Raw genomic sequence first — 21,462 nt, 5'->3', positions numbered from 1 at the left:
ATCTTTCAACCATTAAATCGAAATTAGCTTGTTACATACAAATGAAATGTACCCTCATTTAGGTTTATGTAACCGTACCTAAACGTGTACACCAGGTTGGTTCACAAATAGTTAACCGAGGTTAGCCATATGATTACTCTCATATCAACCTTATTCATCTTAACCATAACTAGTTCAAATGACTCAAATGAAACTAGTTAAGAGTTGTTCAATTGTTTAGAAAACACAATTGAAATCAAATCGGTTTGATTCACTTGAATCAATCTTGAACATTATAGCCACGGTTTGCAAAGATTGCATTCCTTATGATTTAAATGTTTAAGTCCATGAACTGAACGACTTGACAAAGTAACCAGCTTAAGTATGCGTACTTAAGCAACCGGATTTGAGTTTGTTAAGTTTCCAAACTCAGCAGAAATTTTCGGTTCGAAAACCGCCGCCAGTATGTGTACATGTAAGCATACTTAAGGTGACTAGTTAAGAGTTTTTCCAAAACCAAACTCAGCAGAAATTCTCGGTTCGAGAACTTAAGCCAGTATGCGTACGGGTACGCATACTTAACCCGTCTCCTTCACCAATTTCATATACACACATATGCATACTCATGGCTTCCGGTTTATGGACTTATACACTAATGTGCGAACACACTATATTTGCTTATACCCAAAGATGGTTACATCATCAACTCTTTATTTCAATCATTGAAACATTCTTCTATAATAATAATAGCCGTTTTCACACACTATTAGCATCAAAGCAATTTTCAAGATATTGAAATAATCATTGTTGAAACATTCCAAGCCTACATCAAATGATTGTATCACACAAACCATGTAAAATGTTACTCGGAAATTTTCTCATGATATAAGATGAAATTGGTCAAAGCGAAAGCTTACCAACACATATTTCGAGAAATATGTAAGCGATATATACTCAGATCGAAGTCTCAAATGTGTATAGAGAAAACTATATCGTAACACGACTTATGTCTCAATATAGGAGAGAGTATAAATATCTTTCCAAGTGATATATAAGTTCAAGTCTCCACATACCTTTTGTCGAAGAAGTTCCACAAGCTCCCCTTAGTAGTTCTTCGTCTTCAAGAGATGAACGTCGAGAGATTTAAGCTCAATTACACTATCTATGTCCTAGTCCAAGACATCTACAAATAGGCTAGAAATAAAGACTTATAGTTTTGATCATTAACATTGACAAACATGCTTGAGATAGCAACGCATACGAGTTCGACCGAGCAATGCTCTAACTAAAAGTATATCACGCAACAAGATTTTGTTAACGAGGAAAACTGCAAGTGCATAAAAACCCCGGGACCTAGTCCATAATTGAATACTCCAAGAATTAAGCCGCTATAAAAAAATCTACACCAACTTAATATAGTTGAGACCAAGCAACTACCTCTAGTTCACTTAGTTTCCTCGGTACCCCTGCGCTTCCGACTTCGTATGTGACGCATTGGTACAATTCATTTGGATCGTATTTCAAACATCAAAGGAACAAAGAATCTGTTTGGTAAAAACTCTATTGATTCTTTTCAAGATAGAGATATCTCAAGTCATACGCAAAAGCTCTTCCGTTTAATCTAATAAACTCCTTTGCCTGGTTAGATCAATCTATCCAATAACTACCAAAGCAGTTAAGTTTGGATTCCCAATGAATCAGTATAAATCTTAACGAGACACTATAAAGCGACGCTGATCTCACGCAACTAATCAATAGAATAAATCTGATTCTGGTTGGATCCCAGCCGATCAATGTTTGTGCACACACAAAGATATGAAAACTAATAAGAAATTTTCTTCATCTTCAAATATTCTTTAATCTTCAATGATAACCTGCACAACACCACTTGAATCTCTTGTGATCAAACACACACATAAATGAGTCTATTAACAATGTATTATCACAAGATGTCGTTAGATCTAACAACAATTCTAAAGATTACGTCGATACTTCGATCTAGTTTGAGTGAATCTTATATCAGAATAGAAGATTGAACCGTTAGTCAATCAAATCAATTGAAAACTAATAACACTGCAATTATCTAGTTTCCCACCAATGGTACTTGTAGAGCTTCTTGATCCCACAGAAGTCTTTAAACGAGTTTCGGTAAGAGATTTCACCTAATTAGGATACTTTCCTCTCCGAATAGACGGCTCCACCAGAAACAACAAGAAATGAAGTTTGTCTGGATCTTAGGATAGTTTGCTAGAAATGAAAATTTTGGTATTTATAGACCAAGGATGTTTGGACATCAAGGAATTCCCAAAACCGAAAATATTCTCAAGATTTGCAATGAGTGGAAAAATTCGGTTTTCCTAATTCCAATAAATGCCTGTCCAATATTTCCGAAATCTATCAATAGAAAATCTCCAATTAGTAAATGCATATTACTAATTTTTATTCTCTAGAGATATGCATTTAATTGCTGGTAATTAAAGCATATAAAACCAAAAACCTTAATTAAAATATTCTCAATTTATTTCGGCACAAGATCTCCTTGAGTACTAAAGAATATCTTTGAACAATAAATGATAAGATTTAATGTACGTGTTCAAAGTATGTTGACATCTTTTCACTGTAAATCCTTATTCATATTTACATGGATTTACATTCTTGTAATCGGTTATACCACACTTACAAACAAGTTTATAATTAGTTGGCATGTATTCCAAGATAACTATGTGATTGATCAAATATCAAATCACATACATGGGTCCAATCGGTTCTACAAATCACCAGGATCGATTATACCTTAATATAGAAATACTTGTGGTCGGTCACACAAGTGACCAGGACCGGTTACATCAGTTACCGGGATCGGTTCCATATTCCCATGGTATTACTTGTGATCGGTCACACCAGTTACTAGGACCGGTTACCAATTATACACAATACTATGTGATCGTTCACACCAATTACTAGGATCGGTTACACCAACTACTAGGATCGGTCACCCCAATTATAAATATCGATCATACCATCTCATGGTGATTACTTAGGATCCGTTACACCAATTAATAAAAAACCAGTCATACCAAATCATAAATCAGGCATTGTGATTAGTTATACCAAGACACATAACATAATTACGATCGGTTCTACCATCTCACACATATTGATCATCCAAATATTTGCAATAAATAGTCGGACCAATAAGCCTAATGATTTTCCTTTCAATTCACGAAACAAGTTCATGAATATACTTCATTTAAACGAATGTAAAATATTGTTTCCTAGGACGAAATCTTCACCATAACCCATTCACGTAATCATAAAAATATATACAAGATTATGTCGATGCCATATCTACGAAGTTCAAAAGATAAGTGTTATACTTCGATGTCATAATCCCTAATACTATGATCATACAAATATAACCATGTCACATCACTAGAGTATTATACAATATGTACAGTATATACAGCTTCATAGTAATGTTTTCAATACAACACGACTTGAAAGATACGTTAGGAATGAAACAGTTCAAGTCAATATTACTAACCTCAAGTGGAAGGATGATGTCGTCGTTGTAGTTCGCTACTTCTTCACATTCTTCATGTCTTCGGAGTAATACTTGTATGTCTCAACATTCCTAGACTTTCCAGTCTAACCTAAACGAAGTTGACTCTAGTATATAATCAAGCAACTTTAGATGTTTTTTTAACACTAAAATATGATAACCAAACTTGACATACCAACGCTTGGTGAGTTCAACCGATCTATGCTCTAACAAATATCGATATGAATTCAATGTTCCAAGTACGAGTGACTTACAATTCACTAGACTAATTGACTCATTATTTTCTATGCAATATTATTCCTTTCACATTCATTAAAGGCAATTTATAGATGCATTTTTATTATCACCGTGAGATACCGTATGATAACCGTCTGAATGGATTTAGTAGGAAATTAACTAAGTATGATTATCTCTTGGTTCTTAGGGAAACTCCCATGGTGTGGATGTAAAAACATCCATAACTCAAGGGGAATCCCTATACAAATGGATGATCAAAATTTTATGGAGATTTATCTCACTATGGAAATTTAGATATACATCCACAAATTGGGACCTACTTTTTATGTTTTTAAAATATTAAAAGGATAAAGAAAATCTCATAAGGTTACTCCACGACCGGATGAAGCCACAAAAAAATCAAAAAAAATATTCATCTGGTTGCTAAATGACCGGATGGGAAGAAAGAAAGTAAATATATATATATATAGTTATATCCAGTTAGTTAATAACCGGATGGGTAATCCACAAGTACCCTATCGAATTTGAAGAGTAACTTCTTGACTTCACAAAGATATGGCGGATAAATTTACCCACAGTGACAATATTTGGTCCATAAGATGTGGATGATTTACTCTTCCATAGGAGTTTCCCTTAGGGAGCTTATGTAACTTTTAATCTTTATACCAATTACGCAAAAAATATTGAGTATTGCTTTGCTCGATTATTATTTGTGATGATCCAATCATAGCATGGTAATATATAAGGAAACAATTAAACAAATAGTTGTACATTTCTTTGAGAGCTTCATGTAAGTAGTATTGCCTTATTACGAAATAAAAGAAAATTTATCTCATTTACTTTAGAGTGTTACAGTTCATGAAGATGATATACTTTTCATCATAATCCATGAATGATCCTTATAAATTATCAAGCGCTTTAGAATATACCTCAAGTGCTTTAGAATATTCCAGTCTCATGGAAATAAATATACTTCATTTCGATGGTGATTGAATTTATTTGAAAGGATATGTAGAGTTTAAATACACCAGTTGGGTTATTAATATAATACCTGGATTTCATTTGAATTTGAATTTTCAAACAAGAAAATAACAATTTTGTGATGTATTCCATTGATTGTCATGTGATCATGATAGTGATTCTCGATGGGAGTAAAGTTGAGTTTCCGTTGTAATGGTTGAGAAGAACTTGAGATGCAGTTGATGATGGTGATTGTGATGAAGATGGAGAAAAATAAGGAGTTATCTGATTTCAGTGAGAACCAATATTCAAGCAAACATGGAAGATGAAGTTGTGGGTTCAATGACCACTGCCAGTGATAGAAGTTTGATGATTGACGGTCGATGTTGATCACGCGTGGCAGTTGTTAATGTATTTGAATATGAATAAGGAGTTTGTGAGTCAAAAGTCTATTTCAAGTATTTTTTGAGGTTCTCAGAGAGTTTGAAGATGAAATTAGTGTTGGCATAGATGATTCATGTTGTTTCTAGTATGTGAGATGATTAATGATGAAACAACGATGAATGATGATTCATATAATAGTTCGGATCTTGTGAGAAGCAACGAGAAGTAGTGTTGTTGTTTTTAGCGATGGCCATTGGAAAATGGATATAATGATGGCAAGACGTTAGAGGAGTTTGAGACAAATTCAGGGAAAGAGATAAATGGGAGAGAGTTCAGGAAAACTCAGAAGAAATGAAATGTCATGGACAGAGGAATGTCAGTGACAGGAATAGCCGGAAAACTAAAAATTCATAAACGTTGAAAACTCACAAAGGGAAGACTGTCCGATGGAATCACCGAGGGAATTTGAAAATCCATGGAAAAATATTTTTCACAGAAAATGTGTGACTGGAACTGATAGTTGAACAAGCACAAGTGGATTTTGACTGTCAGTCCCAAAAACTGACAAGATAAAGAGTAATCGGTCTTGGATTTTGACAGGCTTTGTGCATGGACTGATTAGTTGTAACCATGTTTCTCCACGAGCAGATTAGTCTAACAAGGTTTTAGTGAGTTTTGGCGGGTTTTGGCAACCATTTTGCACGGGATTCGAGGCACGAAGACTTCTACTTTGCGTACCTATTTAGGAAACATTATAATATGCCACAAATATCATAAAATACACATATTATTGCTTCTCAATTGTCACTTTAATCTTCTAGTACTACTAATAGAGAATTCCATCATACTTTTTATGTATATGGTATACAACGTATCATTGTTCGTCTCAGCAGATACTTTATGCTTTATTCATCAGAATAACAAGTCTTTATAAAGCATGCTAGACTCATCATCGAGAAATATGTTACTCATCAATGTGTTAAGACTAGAATCTAGGTTAACAATTCACAAAATAAATATATGTCTATAAAGACTTAACCCTGCTCGAGAAATCAATAATGTCACATGGGGGATATTCACTTGGATTTTGGTTTGGCGGCTTACAGCACGTGCGATGCAGCATAGGACCCACGATGAGAAAGTAAGTAAGTCGTGGTGGCAGTTGAAGGAGTAAATGAAGTAGTGTTTTTGGAACCACCAAGTCTCCCTAATGAGACGGAACTGGTTTCACCATGATATCCACTTTTGTACTCTTCCACTTTTATACAACTGCCACCACTTACATGACATAAATGTATTAACTACCACTGCTCCAAACAGGTTCTTCCACATTTTGACATGATATGACAGACAAAAGCTTTCTCTCAACAAAAAAACACCAGACATATGCTTTCACTCAGTTCTAACACAGATAAATCATCTCCATAGCAGTTAAATACATCCCAACTGGCACTAAATTTTATTGATCTAAACACCTTCTCAGCTTTCCTCCCTATAGATTGACCCTTTTCACCTTACTGTGACTGAATCGAGACTGGGACACCCATTTCTTGCTTTAGGTCACAATCGTACAGATTGGTCAAGCACAATTAATAGCTCAAGAACAATTAATATATGAAATAGGAAATGAAATCAAACACCACAAACACACACATGCCGCAAAATTTATAGTGGTTCGATCAAGTTGATCTGCATCCACCGCGAAGACGATGAAATAATTCCACTAATATCAAACAAGATTACAATATATCACATTATAAGCCCCTCTCAAATCAGCATCCCTTTTACTTGTTCACTTTCTTAAAAAAAAAAAGACACTCAAGTGCAAAGAAAATAATCTATATATTTCTCCCATTCTTTGACCTAACTCTCCTGATGCTTTTATGTCTCAAAAAGGAACTAATGGACTTAGCTTGTTATGGAGTCAGATAACATAAGCAGGCCTAAACAAACGCCCAACAGTTATATTCAAGGCACAATACAACACAAGTTACACACTTATGGTATGCGAACACTTGATAAATATAACATGTGTACATGTTGCACCACCATAAGTACATGTTTCTTTGTAATGGATAATGTTAATTTATTTTTGAAGGAGTAAATTTATTATTATTAAGTTCGATACTATATCAAATACATTAAAGATGAAAAACATGAAGAAAAAAAATATGTATATCATGTATCAAAAAAGCGTTGTAATACAATACAAGTATCAAAAACATGATTTTCACGTAAGTGACTGATGATGTTGAGGGAATGGCATTTAAATTATGACTTTTCCGTATAAATTTATCTTTCTCTTCTTCTTCAATGAGATTAAAATTGAAAAAGAGGGGGTCTAACAACCTCACCCAATATTTCTCTTAGCAATCTATATGGACGAACTCCAATATACTTACAAGACAATCAACTAGACAGTTAGACTCAATCTTAAGAAAAGTATATCAAAGAGTTATATCTCAATATCTCAATTCAATCCGCAATAAACAAATAATAATTTACGAGCCCGATTGAATATAAGAGAGACAACTTGAACGGCACCAAAGACCAATGTTCAAGGATCAATCAATTTCAATCAACAACCAAAGGTTGGATTTACCAATTGACCGGTTCAACGCACAACCAGTGATATTTCAATTATATAACAAAATATAATGCGGAAAAGAAATAACACAGACACCATAAGTTTTGTTAACGAGGAAACCACAAATGCAGAAAAACCCCGGGACCTAGTCCAGATTTGGACACCACACCGTATTAAGCCGTTACAGACACTAGCCTATTACAAAATTAACTTCGGTCTGGAATGTAGTTGAACCCTAACCAATCTCACAATGATTCAAGGTACAGTCGTTCTCCTTACGTCTCTGATCCCAGCAGGATACTAAGCACTTGATTACATTAGTTGATCTCACCCACAACTAAGAGTTGCTACGACCCAAAGTCGAAGACTTGATAAACAAATCGGTATCACACAGAAAAGTCTATAGGAATAGATAAATATGTATTCTACAGATATATCTACGAGTTTTTGTTCCGTCTTTTGATAAATCAAGGTGAACAAGAACCAATTGATATACCGGACTTATATTCCCGAAGAACAACCTAGAAATATCAATCACCTCAGAATAATCTTAATCGATTAACGAAACAAGATATTGTAGAATCACAAACGATGAGGCGAAGATGTTTGTGACTACTTTTCCATCTTGCCTATCGGAGATATAAATCTCAAGTAAATCTTACGATTGTACTCAAACACGATAGAAACAGCAAGATTATATCACGCAACTACATAGAAAATAGTTGGGTCTGGCTTCACAATCCCAATGAAGTCTTCAAGTCGTTAATCTACAGGGTTTCATGAAAAACCTAAGGTTAAAGGAGAATCGACTCTAGATTATACAACTAGTATCACACATGATGTGTGGGTATTAGGTTTCCTAGTTGCTAGAGTTCTCATTTATACAGATTTCAAATCATAGTTTGCAATCTAAGTTACCTTGGTAACAAAGCATTCAATATTCACCGTCAGATGAAAACCTGATTAGATTCAAGATAATATCTTTCAACCGTTAGATCGAACTTAGCTTGTTATACACAAATGAAATGTAACTTCATTTAGGTTTGAGTAACGTACCTAAATGTGTACACTTAGTTGGTTCAACAATAGTTAATCAATTGTTAGCCATATGAGCACTTTCATATCAACCTTATTCATCTTCACCATAACTAGTTCAAATGACTCAAATGAACTAGTTTGAGAGTTGTTCAATTGCTTAGATCTCATAGAAATATATAAGACACAGTCGAAGCAAAATCGATTTTGATTCGCTCAAATTAATTCATGAACATTAAAGCCACGGTTTGCAAAGGTTGCATTCCTTATTATATAAATGTTTTAGTTCATGAATAAATCGATTTTAGAAAGTAACCTACTTAAGTATGCAAACGGATATGCATACCTAAGTAGCCGGACCGAGTTTGGTTACGCAGTACGCATACGGGTGCGCATACCAATTCACACTTCCAAACTCCAGTAGAAATTCACGGACGTGAAACTTTTGCCAGTATGCGTACGGGTACGCATACTTGCCCAGATTTCCAACAACCGCCGGTACGCGTACGGTACGCATACTTTAGGTTCCCGGTTTTGGACTTTTACACAAATATGAGAACACACTATGTTTATATTCAAACATGGTTACTTGATCTAAACTCTCATTTCAATCATTGAAACTTTCGTAGAGGATGTTATATAGTTGTTATTCACAAACTATTTTTTATCAAAGCGATTCTCAAGTTATTGAAATAATCCACATGACTTTCGTCACGAGTAAAGATGAACTTGGCCAAAGCGAAAGCTTACCAACACATATTTCGAGAAATAGATAAGCGAGATAAACTCGACTCGAAATAGCAAATGTGTATAATTGAAGTCTATATAGCAATACGACTTTTGTCTCCAAATAGGAGATAGAATAGATAGACTTTTGAGTGATAGATAAGTTCAAGTCTCCACATACCTTTTGTTGATAAAGTTACACAAGTTCCCTTGAGTAGTTCTTCGTCTTCAATCGATGAACGCCGTGGAGTCTAAAGCTCAACTGCACTTACTATCCTAATCCGAGACTTAGCTATAAGTAGACTAGAAATCAAGACTTAGAGCTTTGGCAACTAAACTTGAAAAACAAGCTTGAGATAGCAACACTTGCGAGTTCGACCGAGCAGTGCTTTAACAAAAATCTCTTGTGGATGGAGAGTAATATGCACAGTAAATCATCATCACAATCAAACCGTGGATCTTTATAGAAACGTAGATATACGTCATCATGCTGGAATAAATCGTCTTCAATGATCATTTGAACCAATTATTGAAATCGATATAAACGTCCTTCAGAATACCCGAAATAGCATAACAAATTGTTGTAAAAGCGCATTGAAACATCATCTGACTAAAATTTCCATAAAAATATTATTTATTCTAAACAAAAAATAAAAAGTAAAAACCAAACTTAAGTTTCCAAAAAATGTGATTTTTTTTTTGTAAAAGGTGTAGTAATAATGTTATCTAAATTTGCTCCGAAAATATAAGATTTCGCTCATATCTTTCGAGAAAATCTAGATTTAGGATGAAGAAGATAGGAAAATGCGATTAATTTTTGAGAGAAAGGATTATCACCGTGAGAAAGAGAGAGAATATTTTCATGTCCGGTTAATGGATAATTACTATCCATGCTTGAGTATCTGGTATTAGACAAGTGGTCACCCCCTTTCAGTAGTAGCACTCACTTACACTTTCTATTTCTCTTAATCATTGTGTCTGTTTATTACAACTCATAACAGCTGTAATTAATAGCAACTGTGTAGCGATCCTATATTTTGTCTTTTGATTATTGATATATCAAGACACAATTAGTAATAATTGTGTCGCTAATATTTCAGTTTTTCTGGGAAAACCAACCATGCGGTTGGATAGCTTTTGTTTAGTATCTGTAATTTGCTATTAGGATACTAATTGTCTGTCACTGTGTGCTTGTATTTGATTATGTTAGATTAGCATAATCATTTATTAGGGACTTCTCAAATCAGATTTTTATTGGGCTTAGTCTACGAAGGTGTCGGGCATGTGGTGGACTTTTATTTTGACAAAAAGGGCTCATTTGTATAATCTGTTTCATGTTGAACTATGATTTTAGGCATACCAAAAACTTTCAAGGAATACAAAATAGTTTTTCCATCCTAGGTGACCTTATAAGGGGTGTCTATTGGGTAGTTCAATTACCTATATACCCTTAAACCTAAAATCAAAAAATAAACCATCCTAAACATATCTTCTTCTTCCTCCATCCAAACCACCTTCCTTTTCTCTCAGAATATTTTTTTCATCATTGTAATTAATTATCGGTTCATGAAAATTCGATCATCGGTTAAATTGAACTATATAATGGATTGTGCAAAGAAAAAAACAAGCGTCAGGTGTTCAAAATCCTCTTCCAATCCATGAATTAAAGAAGAAGAACCAATTGAAGATGAAGGTGTAAAAACTATAATTGAATCGGAAATTCAACCATTTGAAGCTCCAAATACTGAAATGAGGATAAAAAGGTATTCCCTACAAACCCAATTTTTTATTTGTTGTTTTTCATGGATTGAATGGGTTAAATTGATAAAAACTTAGGGTTTTTGACGGTTACAGTAGCGGGTTCGGCTGATAATTGAGTTGAGTTTTGAGCCGAACTGTTCTTGAAATTTCACCCTGAAAGTGTCTATGAACAGTTCGGCTAAACCGTAAATGTCAATTTTTAGTCGAACCCCAAAATGTGTATTGAATACATCCCAGAACAGTGTCAGGTTCCGCTAATACCTTGCAAACCTTCCCGGCCGAACCTGAGAAGTGAAATTTACCCCAGGTGGTTGTCAGGTTCGGCTGACTCGATTATATCACTTTCAAGCCGAACCTCTCTCTGTAAACACTTCGAAAATATTGATTTGCAGGCTCTAGGTTCGGCTAGCTCGTGTTGTTGAGTTATCAGCCGAACCTTCTCTTTGCACACTCAAGTTTTTCGATCTTGTTTTGGCCATAACTTTTTCGTCCGATGTCGGAATGACCTCATTCTTTTTAAGTCGTGTTTGTCTTTTCATTCTCTTGAAGTTGAAGATAAGATCTAATTGATTTTAATGAGTTTAATATGGAACTTGGTATTCTTCATCATTAGACTTCACTTTCTTACATACCAAATCATTTTGGAAGTGATCCTTGGTATCCTCGTGAATTATGTCTACTGGATCAGGTTGATTTTCCATGGGTCCAAGCACGATCTACAAAGAATATCACAAGGTTAAACACTAGAAAGGGAATATAATAACAAGGTTCGGCGCATTTGATAATCACATTATGTGCCGAACTATAAACATTTACAGGTTTCGGCTTATACGATATCCTCAATATGTGCCGAACCACGGACAATATTTTAACCCAAAAATTAACAAATTCATGTTCGGCTCAGACGATAATCATATTATGTGCCGAACCTTGAACATAAGAGGTTTCGGCTGATACGATATTCTCCATATGTGCCGAACCAGTAACAATATTTCAACCCAGAAATTAAAAAATTATGTTCGGCACATACAATTTTGGATATATAAGTCGAATTAGTAATGATTCTATTCCGGGCTATTCAGGATGTTGTTCGGCTTACTATGAAACTTTCATATAAGCCGAACTAGTGTCTAGCAAAAGGGTTGGAATTGGAAATTATAGGTTCGGCGCATGCAGTAAACAGATTCAGTAAGCCGAACCGTTCATCAATTGGTAGATTCGGCTCATAGATGTGAGCCGAACCTCAACCTGTTTCGCCGAACTATGATTCAAAAAACCTAACTTTTGATAATTGAGAGTTATAAAAGTGAGATTAAGTATAGGATATAAGTGTACCTGTGTATTAGAAGCATTGGGTTCCTCATCAATGTCTTCATCATCAGGATTTGGCTCATAAAAATCATCATCTTGAGTTTGTGTTTGAGTTTGAGCTTGAGTTTGAGTGGGTGTAAAATCATTCTCATAATCTAAGAAATCAGCCATTTCTGGATCATTGTTGTAGTTGATATGTATTTTCCTAGATTTTTTAGATGAATGATGACCCTCCTCATCCTCCATTGAATCAAGAATTAGAATTTTCTCCTTCTCTTTCTCTCCTTTTTTTTTCCTCAAATTTTTTCCTCAAATTTTCCTCAAAATATTTAATCACTAATCAAAATTATTAACACTAATACGTAAAGGACAGATTTGCCATTAAAAAAATTTGGGGTAAGGGGTTATCTGATTTTGCTATTTCACAACCTTTTTTTGTCTTCATTCAGTATGTCTTGGAAGATTTTGGTATGCCCAATAATAGGATTCTTCATGTTTGGACACGTATGGAAAAAAAAGGTGAGTAATGAACTCTTGTTTAGGGGTGTAAATTCGGGCAGGCCGGGCTCCCCGACCCAAAAACTAAGACAGGCCAGGCAGACCAGGCTTAATATTTGTGAGCCCGTAAACAAACTCAGGCCGGACAGGCCGGGCACAAGTAGATAATTTGCTATCCAAATTCCGCCCAAAGCCCGCTTTTTATACGGGCAGGCCAGATCAGGCCGGACAAGCCACTATTTTTTTTTTTAAGTTTAAATTTTCAAATGAACGGTATTAAATACAATATCCTTTCCTTTCCAACATCGCATATCGTAAGTGATAGTATTATTTTATATTTAAATTACACTGACAAATTTTTAATTTTAGCCTATAATAAATAATTAATTAGAGTACAATAAACTTTCTAATAAGAAAATATGTTACCATTAATGTTTTGAAAAGGTTAATTATAAGTAAAAACAATTATATATTTTATTTTTCTTGACATAAAATTGACAATTACAAAATTGTAACTTTTAAGTCTTTTTAAGAGGATATTAAATGATTAATGGCACATAGAAGGTTTTCAGGCCGGGCATCAGGCCGGGTATCAGGCCGGGCATCATAATTAATCGCAAAGCCCGAGTCCGCCCAATAATTTAATCCAGGCCGGGTCGAGTGGTCCATGACGGGCCATAACAGGTTTTGGGCTATTTCGGGTACAGACGGACTCGGGCGGATACAGGCAGGCCGAGTATTTTCGGGTATTATTTACAGTTACACCCCTACTCTTGTTCTTATCTATCCCTCCTTCCAACACCGGTAGTGTTATAGTAAGAACAAATATTAGTACATGTGAAGAATCAGGAGGTGATAGTGGAACCTGCCTTAAGTTTTTGAGTTTGAATCGAGAGTAAAAGAAAGTGGTGGTCTTGAGCTCCTAAATTAGTTGGTTCCCGTAGGAACTGAAGAGTAATTGAAAAGGGTATTTCGGAGTTCTTGACTGAATTAAGGTACGAATTCAACCCTATAGCTACTCACTCCACTGTTTGAAACTTACTTGAACAGCTTGTTAAATGATTCTACAGATCTTAATACTCTCTAATTTTGTCAATCTTTATTTGGAAGGGCCTAGGGTTGTTCGTTTGAAATTGATTTTAGGGCTTTCTTATTGCTGTGTTGTCATAGGGCTAGAATTTGTAGTTAGTATTATGAATATACGAATCACCACGAAACCTGGGTTCTATAAGGAAATTGTTGGATTGATTTAAACAACATCATTTCAGGAATTTTATATTTTTGTTTGATAACATTTGAGCCTGATTATAGACGTTTTTTGGTGCTGAACTAGGTTAAGAGGGATTCTTGAGAGTCATAGCTCTGCGAACAATTCCGGCGTGATATTCAATGTCATTGTTAGATTTATGTGTTTTGAAATATGACACAACTTGAGTAACAACTGTTTTACAGTCCTGGCAGCGCTACTTCCAACAAAATTGACATCTTCACTTCTTGAACTAGTCTTAAGTTTCTACTGATAATGTTCAAAGATTACTTCAACGATTTCAGGTTGATGTTAAGTGCTACAATTCATTGTCTGTAGGCCGTAATTAAGGGATAGATCAATCTGTAATGTTGTGTAGGTCAGTTTCGGTAAGATCGTTCTTTTTCTAACTTAATTTCTATGTGCTTAAGGTATCTTTGGCTTCGATAGGCGAACTGCAGAGGTTAAGGTTTGAGTAGCGGGTAAAGGTGGGAATTTACATTACTCTTTTGCAACCATTAATGATTTTACAAAATTATTTTTATGCACTTTAACAAAACTCATGTATTGTTGGATCTTGATTCCCTAAAACCCTGTCGATTCTCTTGGCCTTTCTTCTAATTAGAAAGGACCTAAAACGTTGCTTGCTTGTTTGAATGTTATGGGAAACAAGAGTTTCCATCTGTGGTATACAAGAATTCTACTCCTCCATTTATATCTACATGGATTCGAGATTTTATGCAATCACTAGGTGCGGGACGAGTCATCATATAGCTATTTAGGTGCGGGACGAGTCACCATATTATACATTGTTTGAAGGAGGGGTTAGTTCCGTATACGTGATTGTTTGTATGCGATTGACTTCTTTTAATGTTTGAAGTACATGTTGTCTATTTGCAGTGGGTTAAATGTGTTTTCAACGTTTGGTAAATTGCATCGTTTGAAATTCAACTTTGATGATTTCATTTGAGTAATGTATCTATCCAATGGGCTTGTTTAGCTCATCCCTTTCATTCCCTTTTAGTGGCAGGTAACCTTGATGTAAGTGGCGTTGACTCGGCCGAAGGAGAGATTAGTGTTTGGGTTGAGTAAGGTGTTTGGTTGTGTATAGCGAGGTAACTGTAACTGCCGGTATCTTTTTGTAGGCAGTAATGTGGTTGTAGTCAGTAAGGGTGATGTTTTTTTTTTGCTTGCAAGTAACTATTGTAAATTATGTATAGTTAACTATCACAAACACACCGTAGTAAATTAGTTAGTAATGTTATGAATATAGCCAAGTTTGGGTCTAGGCCTGTTTACATTTGTGCTGAAGGTTTCAATTTAAAGAATTGAGGTTTTAACTTCAATGAGCCAATGATTTTCAGTTAGTCAATTTCTTTTGTACCCTAGCTTTGGGAAATTTTAGTGTTGTTGTTCATCTCTTTTGTATCCAACTTATCAGCTACGAATCTTATTTATTTTTATTTTTTTTAGCACCACTAGTGTGGGTTTAGTGTCTTAAACTCAGGTTAGGGAATGTGGGGCGCTACAAACTGTTTCTGTTATTAGGTCTTCTCTAGGATTGTAACACGTGTATGGTCGGTGTGCTTCTGTCTGTTTTACAGTATGTATTTAATGTCCTATACGGACATCTTTTGTTTGTAATGAAGAATATTTTTATGTCTCTGAATCTGTCTACTATGGTATCAGACGACTATAATCACGTTCTTCTGCAATGACTTTCTACTCTGATTTCTCTTCTTTCTCTATCATCTTCATCTTCATACGAACCTTTAAAGATTCATCCATTCAGAACAATTGCTCTATAATTCTTCTTTCAGTTCTATATTTTCTTTAACTTCTTGATTTTCTTGATAAATCCCTTTCAATCTTTCTTTATCTTTGTCAATTTCTGATATTTTTCTAATGAAAAATCCTACTGTTAACTCAATTTCTAAAATTCCAATAAATCAACTCACTGGTATTGTTTAATTGAATGTCAAGGAAATAGTTTATCTCATTGTGATTCAATCATTGTACACAATTTCCAGTAAAAGATTTAGGTGCTTTACACTATTTTTTGGGTTTAGAGGTAAAAAGAAACAAATCTGGTCTTTTCGAAAGTCAAACCAAGTATGCTCTTGACTTATTAGGAAAAACAAATCTTGTGGGCATTAAACCATGCTCTACTCCTTATCCTACATCAATGAAACTCAGTGCCAATGATGGTTATATCTTGTGGCAACAAAAGCTCCATTGCTCTTGCTTCAAATCCAGTGTTTCGTAGCATGATGAAACACGTGACTCTTGATTTTCACTTTATAAGAGAGTTGGTTCAATCTAAGTCTTTACAAATCACTCATCTCTTTACACTTCGACAGATAGCAGATATTTTCACTAAAGGGATGGCTGCACCGAGATTTGACTTTTTGAAGACCAAACTGAAGGTTCATTACCCACTTCAGTTTGAGGGAGGGTGAGGGAGGGTAGTAACACTCGCTTACACTCTCTATTTCTCTTAATCATTGTGTCTGTTTATTACAACTCATAATAGCTGTAATTAATAACAACTGTTTCTGTTATTAGGTCTTCTCTAGGATTGTAACACGTATATAGTCGGTGTGTTTCGGTCTGTTTTACGGTCTGTCTTTAATGTCCTGTACATACATCTTTTCTTTGTAATGAAGATTATTTTCCTGTCTCTGAATGTGTCCTATTCAGAACTAATTCACAACACCGAACTCATTTCCCACATATGTTTATTACTTGATGAATAATAGCAGTACAAATTATTCATATTTGGCATGCTTCATACATTCATAATAAGAGTGCAAGCCATGGGCTTTGTAGTACGGCTGGAACTAGCAAACTGACTAACATTGATTAACTCTCTGGAACTCACACTTTTACGTTTTAGTTGATTCCGCTCTCGACCATCTCTTTATTCAGCACTACCCTGAATGACTTTGGTTGCATCTGCCCAATTCGAAGCACTTCCCGTACGTGGGATGCTAGGCAGCCGAGTGTACAAATCTACTTGGAACATAACAGTACAGTCTTTCCCGTTACTGCCATCATCTTCTTCTTGACTGCTCTAACTTTGTGGAGAGGATGCACAAAACTAACCAATCCATTCCCACTCATGAAAATGCATCCTGTAAAATGTTGATTATTATACAACAGATTGACCTAATATATAGATATGGATGCTTATTCAGTAGTTTATAACATTAGGGTCCATCTTATATACCAGGAGGGAATGCTGCGCAAGATTTCCCGCAAGCCTCTGATATGATATCGGGGGAGTCAGAGCAGACTAACGATCCATCTCCTGCCACACCCCATTTGAATTGTATACCCCCGTCACGGTCCTTCAAAACACCCATGTTGATTATCAAGCTATACCTATTGTGCATTTTCTTTTGGCTCTATATGATATAATGTTAGTGGTAACGTAGAAATGAACTAAGATAATCGAAAACAACTTACCCGAGCAGCGAAAAGGTTCTTATATTTGGCGTCATATAGAACGAAGGCAAACGTACCAATAAGATCTCTGATGACTTGATCAGGAGGATATGGTGCGCGGTCTCGAAGAACTTTGTAGACTTCTATAATTAACAGTGGCTCATTTGTATGTCGAGAAAGGCCGTAATGCCGTTTAAGTTCACAAATGTTCTCTAGATTACTGATGAAAATGCAGAACACATCATCCATGATAACAATTGACCTGCAATATCTTAGCTGATAAATTGGTTTTGGTATATTAAATATATATATGAATCGAATTGCTATCGGAATAAGTCCCGTAGCTCAGTTGGTTAGAGCGTTGGTCTTATGAGCCGAAGGTCGCGGGTTCGAGCCCCGCCGGGACTAACATTTTTTTTCTGGTCTCCGGTATTTATTTAATAATTTTTTTTCTTTTAGAAGTCACTACAGTTCAGTACAGTTCAGTCTTTGGAGAAATCACTACAGTTTAACTTCATACCTTTTGGAGGTGGATATATATTAACATAAATGCACATATATAGGAGTTACCTTGGCTGCAGAAGATTTTCACCATCATGGGATAAAGCCATAATATTTCCATTGGCAAGGTTATAAATTGATGAATCTGGATGCAATGATCGAAAAACTTCAGCAATTTCCCTGCGACACTTGCATGACGATGATGGAGATGCAGAACGAATCAAAGGAATGTTTAGTTCTTCAGGAGGTTTCCCAATAGATTTTTCAAAAACAGCCAACATCTTTCAGACAAAAATTTTCAACTCCAGAGCACGTTAAAGAAACTCTTTCCAAGTATAACACTACCAATTTACTACCAATACATCAAGTACAGCTTCTGATGATGAACACTTAGTATATATCATTTACATAACTGAAATGATTATGCTAATCTACGCCGCCAGTGCAACGTGGCAGTACTGGTATTTGGTGGGTTCTGCATGAGTAATGAGGTGGCCATTCTTAGGTTGTTTTCAATCTTCATACGTGTTAGTAGCAGAAAAGTTAATTTCTGGTACAGACAATCCCATACAGTTTCTTTTTCTGTTTTCTTTCTGTGGATAGAACAAGAAACTTGTGAAGATATTGTTATGCAAATGGTTATCCATATAGATGACAACTGAACTAAATCTGAACCCATCCCTATTTAATTGCTATACCAATATGTTTGGAACTGGAGCTGGAACTGGTCTGATGATGTAAGTGGTTCCATTCTTGATAGCTTAGAACCAGAACATAAATCAAAAAAGCTGCCCGAATTAAGAAAGCGAAACAAACGCAAACTACTTCTACGAAGAAACTTTACTTTATTTCAAGATAAAATGGTAACTATCAATGTTAATGCATTATATAAAGCGTGAATTGTTAAAGAAGAAAGTAAATTTCCGGACCAGCAATAAGAGCAACCCAGGACACAACCAATGACGAAGAGCTGAGGAGAACTGTCACTAGAAAAGTGAGCCAAACTGAAAATAAAAGAGCTTAAGATTACTGCTTGCTGCCATTTCATCTTTGAAGAACAGAGAGAGGTCAGCAAAAAACCTCTGTAAACAGTCTCTTCCAGCAAAGGTGTAATGAAGCAATAGAGAAAGAATAATGCCGTTTTAGCAATTGGGCCACTTGAAAGAATCTCCTTCTGCATTGGGTTGTTCACATCCTGATATTTAGAACAAAGAAGAAATGTTTAAAACTGCATAATCAACAATGTGTCGTATCAAGTTTCACCTTGACATTTCACAAAAACAAAGGTGAAAAACAGAAAAAGGTTTGCCAAGATGATGCAGTAGATTTTATTTTGGAAGTCCTTGATCAAGTCTGTAAGAACTCACAAGATATTCCATCTTCTTAAATCAACTAAGCATGATACCATGCATCAGTTCTTTTAATCATAGGAAAACAGGAAAATGCATACAAAGAAAATATATGCGCCTTGGACTAACCTTGGGACCAATTAGAATGTCAGCGGCAAATGATGTAAGAAAAACCAAGAAAATGAGAAATCCAATGCCTAAACATGATGCCTTCACCCAGTTCCTCTGCTTTGAAAACTCGCTACTTTGGAAGAAGAAATTTGCCAGCTTATAGTCCGTCTTTTTAGTGTACCTCAACAGTGCTAAAGTCCCAAATAACTCCATAGTTACAATCAAAAGTATTGACACTGCCTGCATAAAGTCAGCAAGTAAACCCAGCTTTAGTATCAAATAGAATACACCGACACCAGCAGTTTTTTAACCGGGGAAAGCTGATCATTTTTAGTTAAGATACATCTTGGTAAAACCTGTGGTTGCAGTAGGCCTCACCTCTATCTGTGGATCAAGAACTGGCTGCTGCAGTATCTGAGCAACTGCAGATAACGCTTAGAGGAATGTGTAAGCTGAAGAAGTATAAACCCATTGTACTCCAAATACTGTCACCATCCCACGGAGTTTCCAGAGATGACAACACAGAAAACTCCTACTAAATCCGTTTGCCAAAAATAAACAAAAACTAAGTCAAACAGTTGGTGGTTAAAATAAAACTCCTAAAGGAACATTTTACATCTTACTAGAATTAAAATCCATTACAGAATGAAAATCGTACGAACTGAAAACCAACAGAGGCATCACTCTACGACAAAACTTGCTACTTCGGCTTGCAAAATACTTCGTGGCAGTTGTAAAACTGAGGTAAAGCCAATCATGTGGAATCCCGATTGTTCGTTGATGTCCACTTTGACAAGAAATTTTAAATTTGCTAACTACTCTGGATATTTAAGTTTCCTACATAATTATTTTAAACTGGGAGCTTTTTAGGTTCACTGCAATAAATTCTTTTAAGGATCTGGTTACACCAAGAAAGAAAATCTGTTCACACTTCGAACAGCCTGGCAGTGGCAGTCTTCTCACAATTGCTAGTAATTTAGCCGTGCATGATGAAAAAGCTTCATTTTTTGATAGGTTGAGCTCTTTCGTAGAAACTTGGACCACCCTCAATAAAACATATGTAAGACTGAAATGCAACGAAGAAATGCGGTGGAGAGGATTGGAGGATTGATTCACCCGGGAGTCGGGTTATAAACAGCACAATATTGTTCCAATTTTAACTGCTTTTAATTTAGATCTGTCCTAGTCTTCTAGATCTAATGACGTAAAAGTTTGTTGTGCTGGTTCTGCTGCAAGTAATCCAGACAGAACTGGTGTTGTTGTCATCCTCAGTGATTATGTTTTCAATGCTCTGGGATATGATTGTGTAACGGCCAAGAAATCTGCATTAACTACTTTGGATGTAACCCTATTATTTTGGTGTTGACAAGGCTATCCTGCTTGGAGTGGAGCGAGCTATGGGTTACTTCCCACTCTTTGCAGGTAACTAATTGTTTCATGGTTAAATAAAATTCAAGGTTTCTCACTTCTAGTTCAGGAGCCATGTTTAATGAGAATTGAGAACCGCCATATCAGTTCTGATCATGCTTATTGTAAAACAAGCTTTGATGCTTAGCCTACTGGAGCGGTTCTTTTGGTTGACGAGGATGTTTATGAAGACCACCCCTATTTTTGGTAAATATCGAAATGAAAAATATTTTACTTTCATAAATCTTATGACTGAGTGCCTAGAGTTCCTAAAGTTTATGACGAGTGCCTAGAGTTCTCGGTGCATCCGAAAGGCAACCTCGACAAGCATTACATTTGCATTCTTACAATGAAAAGGAGA

The 21,462-nt window shown here is 35.5% G+C and overlaps 1 long non-coding RNA gene, 1 other non-coding gene and 2 pseudogenes across 2 annotated transcripts; 2 read left to right on the top strand and 2 right to left on the bottom strand.

The window, feature by feature from the left end:
* The first annotated feature begins 13,849 nt into the window (after positions 1 to 13,849).
* Positions 13,850 to 15,955, top strand: LOC113287697. Its single transcript, XR_003330263.1, has 3 exons — positions 13,850 to 14,035; positions 14,718 to 14,774; positions 15,311 to 15,955. It is a non-coding gene; the product is annotated as an uncharacterized LOC113287697 (long non-coding RNA).
* A 1,012-nt stretch (positions 15,956 to 16,967) lies between these two features.
* LOC113285696 lies at positions 16,968 to 18,588 on the bottom strand (annotated as a pseudogene).
* On the top strand, positions 18,068 to 18,141 carry TRNAI-UAU. Its single transcript has one exon. It is a non-coding gene; the product is annotated as a tRNA-Ile (tRNA).
* Positions 18,589 to 19,059: 471 nt separating the features above from the next.
* Positions 19,060 to 20,200, bottom strand: LOC113285695 (annotated as a pseudogene).
* Positions 20,201 to 21,462: the final 1,262 nt, after the last annotated feature.

Source organism: Papaver somniferum, chromosome 6 (genome assembly GCF_003573695.1).
Source record: "Papaver somniferum cultivar HN1 chromosome 6, ASM357369v1, whole genome shotgun sequence".
Taxonomy (NCBI): domain Eukaryota; kingdom Viridiplantae; phylum Streptophyta; class Magnoliopsida; order Ranunculales; family Papaveraceae; genus Papaver; species Papaver somniferum.
The sequence above is the reverse complement of the archived record's forward strand: the minus strand, read 5'-3'. Positions and strand labels throughout refer to the sequence as shown.